This window comes from Myotis yumanensis, unplaced genomic scaffold (assembly GCF_028538775.1).
Source record: "Myotis yumanensis isolate MYYU_CA2020_CCGP unplaced genomic scaffold, mMyoYum1.0.hap1 SCAF_1, whole genome shotgun sequence".
NCBI lineage: Eukaryota > Metazoa > Chordata > Mammalia > Chiroptera > Vespertilionidae > Myotis > Myotis yumanensis.
The window spans coordinates 64,355,890-64,359,923 of record NW_027223752.1 but is presented as its reverse complement, the minus strand read 5'-3'; the positions used below and the strand labels follow the sequence as shown (position 1 = coordinate 64,359,923).

General features: G+C 39.8%; 1 pseudogene; it reads right to left on the bottom strand.

Annotated features, from left to right (window-relative positions):
- Positions 1 to 2,123: 2,123 nt before the first annotated feature.
- LOC139003206 (elongation factor 1-alpha 1 pseudogene) lies at positions 2,124 to 2,807 on the bottom strand (annotated as a pseudogene).
- Positions 2,808 to 4,034: the final 1,227 nt, after the last annotated feature.

The window sequence follows — 4,034 nt, the reverse complement described above, 5'->3', positions numbered from 1 at the left end:
CCTACTTCAGTTCTGTTCTCTCCAACCACAAATCCACATGGAATAAAACCCAAATTTTAACCCCAATAAATATATAAATTTCATATCAACTAATCTAAGAGAATTAGTACATAAAGAATAAAAATAAATCAGTATTAAGAAGGGACACCTGCAGAGTATGTAGGTCTGTGTGAAACAATGGAGAAGAATGAGTTTGTTAAACAAACCCAGTACCTAGTTAAAGCTTGAGGCACTGGTCTGCCATTTCTGGATCTCAAGGTTGGGAACAGTATTCCAAGAACTGTAACAAGAAGTTTCCCTAGGCTGATCTGAATGTGGCGTGCTACAGATTCACGCCTCCCAAGGCCCATTGTTTCTACCTCTTAAACTCCCAAATAAGTGCCAAGTACCAGTGATTCTCATGGTAGGACACAAGCTATTTAGGCACATAACTGACCCTAACTACCTCCTCAGTACAATTAATGGACACTAAGTAGACGCCACAAATGGCAAACCAGAAGCAAAAGCATACTTTTGAAGTAGATATTTTTCTTTAATATATTAAAATTGTCTTTTTAGAAACTCTCTTCACTCTCATATCTACTTTCTGAAGCTTCAGTACATGCATTCTCTTAACGAGAGGTCGAGGGTCCCAAAATGTAGGCTTTTTGGTTGTCACCTCACCTTCTATTTACATATTCAAAAAACTACCCAAATTATTAGCTATAAAAACAACTAAGATGAGTATGGGGGTATCTGGTAGGCTAAAACATGTTACATTGTCTGAAAGGGAACCTAGTCCGCTAGTTCACATCTGTCTACAATTAGCTGGACAACATCTTGGGTCCAAAAGGAAAAGATGCAATTTAGAGAATTGCCAATGGATTAAGATAGGAGAGTATGGAGCTCTAGGTAACAATATCACTGGTTGCCTGTGAGGTTGCAGGGAGAAGCGCTGTGATAGCTTCCTCTAGAGAAGAAAATCTTGCAAAAGAGAAGAGAGAAAGTGTTAAAGCAAATGTTGCCTGCTCTGTTTAACAGTCCTGACTTTATGACATCCTTTCCCCAAGAAAACACGCATAGGAAAAACATAGTAAACTGCACACACCCAAGAGAATTGGACAGATAATATACTTTGCACAATGCAAGTTGCAAAATGTCGAAGTTCGCTGTTATGCTGTAATAGTCAACATCAGTAGTTAAGAATGCCCTGCGTAAGTTATATGCCTGTCTGAAGAAACAGCATCCTGTTTTTTAGAAATATTTTGAGAGGGTGGAAATAATGGCTTGTCATTTTGTCTTATTTTTATAGGATACTTGATTCTGTTCAAGACTAGCTTGTGAATTTGGGCTTGTTCTGATTCTAAGTGACCTTTGGATGAGTTTTCAGCTGTTCCTGGAATTTATACCGCAGGGATTCCCATTCTGTCTTCTTTAGTTAATTACTCAACATATCACACATAGATGTGATGAGAAGGCAGACAAACATTTAAATTACTTTCAAAAGGAAGCTTACATTGGAAAATATTTGAGTTACATCCATCTTGTGGGTTTCTTTTGTTTAACTCAAGCATTCGTTCACAATTTAACCTTCGTGATAAATTATTACCCAAAGGCTCTTAAGCTTATTCTCTCTTCTGAGTACTGGTAGAGACCCAACACTCATTGAAATGTTGCCTCAGACTTCAAGGTTTGGAAACCTCACCAAATTATTTAACAAAGTGCTTCATGTGAAAGGTCAGCCATAAGAGGGGAAAATTCTCTGCCCTGTTACCATGCTGGTTTCTAATATCTAATATGGCAATTCTGTGTTCTTTCTTTTCGTGGAACATTTCCAAGATAAGAAGTGAAGAGAAGAAGTTGCTTCTAGTAGCTATGGTCTTGTCCTGTTGGTGACCGACATGGCAGATGTGGGCAGGACGGGAAATGGGAAAGTGATTTGCCTGCCAGAATATCAGCAGATGTTCTTCTGGATGTATCATCTGTATTGCACTGAAAATACAGAGGCAGAGCTCTGCCCCAAACTTTTTTTTTCCTCATTAAACTTTTTTATTTTAATGGGTCTCAAAATTCTGTGACAGATTTTTGGTCATGTTGTTTCCATTAAAAAGTACTGATTTTAAAAACTAATAACTTAAAAACTGTCACACACACAAAAGAACCGAATGGTCCACAAAACATTCTCCTTTCCTTCTGAAGGTTTTACGATGTACTGTAATCATTAACCAGTCTTTTACCATTAAACTTAAATGGCCAATTGAGACAAACAGTTCTGAGACAGTTCTTCCACCACTGATTGAGACTAGGGCGGCAGGGGTTGGGGATAATATGCATTTAGCCTTCTGAGCTTCCTGGTCAGACTTGGTGACTTTGTCAGCTCCAGCTGTCTTCTTGTCCACTGCTCTGATGACACCCACAGCAACTGTCTGTCTCATGTCACAAACAGTGAAACAGCCCAGAGGAGGGTAGCCAGAGAAGCTCTCAACACACGTGGGCTTGCCAGGAACCATATCGACGATGGCAGCATCACCAGATTTCAAAAACTTGGGGCCATCTTCCAGCTTTTTCCCAGAACGGTAATCAATCTTCTCCTTCAGCTCAGCAAATTTGCAAGCAATGTGAGCAGTGTGACAATCCAGTACAGCTGCATATCCAGCACTGATCTGGCCTGGGTGGTTCAGGATAATCACCTGAGCGGTGAAGCCAGCTGCTTCCATTGGTGGGTCATTTTTGCTGTCACCAGCCACATTGCCACGATAAACATCTTTGACAGACACATTCTTGACATTGAAGCCCACATTGTCCCTAGGAAGAGCTTCACGGCCAGATCAGTTCCATACAGAGTAATCATTGGGGATTTTCCTCCCTTCAATATCATTGTCGTTGTGCCACTTTCTTGCTCAAAAATACCCCCATGGTACTGCTATTGTCTGAATGTTTGCATTCCCCACCTCCAAAATTTATGTGTTGAATCCTAACCTCCAAGGTGATAGTATTAGGAGATGGAGCCTTTGTGAGGTAATTAGGACCTAAGGGAAGATCCTTCATGAATGAGATTAAAGTCCTCATAAAAGAGGCCTGAGGAAGCTTCCTTGCCTTCTTCCACCAAGTGAGAACACAGTGAGAGCCATGAACTAGAAGTGGTTCCTAAATAGAACGTGACCATACTGACACCCTGATCTTGGACCTCCCAGCCTCCAGAACTGTGAGAAATGAATTTCTGTTGTTTATAAGCCACCCAATCCATGCTATTTTGTCATAGTAGCCTGAACAGACTAAAACAGGCAGACAGAATAATGGTCCTATAAGATGTCCATGTGTTAATCCCCAGAACTTGTGAGTACATTACCTTACATGACAAAAGAGCCTTTGTATATGTGATTAAGATAAAGGACCTGAAGATGGGGAGTTGAGTGTGGATTCTACATGGACCCAATATAATCATCAGTCCTTAAAAAGCTGTAGAGAGAGAGAGAGAGAGAGAGAGAGAGAAAGAGAGAGAAAGAGAGAGAATGTGATAGTAGAAGAGGGGTCAGAGAGGCAAGTCAGGAGAGATTTGAAGCCTGAGGGGACTTCACTGCTTGACACTCACAGTCCTCCAAACCTAACCTGACTATTCCTACCACCACACCTTTTCCCACACAGTGTTGCATCAGCTTACCCCATCTGAATCTTATCAATCTGTTGCTGTGTCTAACACTGGAACAAAGCCAAATCCAACCCATAATGATTCTTCTAATTTTTCATTCCTGCAGGACTTACTGCTCTACTACATTGTGCACCTAGCACAGAGATTGTCCAACTTATTGGCCTAAGGATTCTTTTATATTCTTAAGAACCCCAAAGATTTTTTGTTTATGTGTACTATATCTACTATATTTAATGTACTCAGAATGAAAAAATTTTAATAATTATTTATTACTTTAATTAAAAATAACCATAATGACCCCAATTCATGCTAACATAAATAATAAAGGGTGTCCCCCAAAATATATACACACTTTAACAGCTGATAGCTCAATACTGATAATTAAATGTGTTTTAACAAACACTGC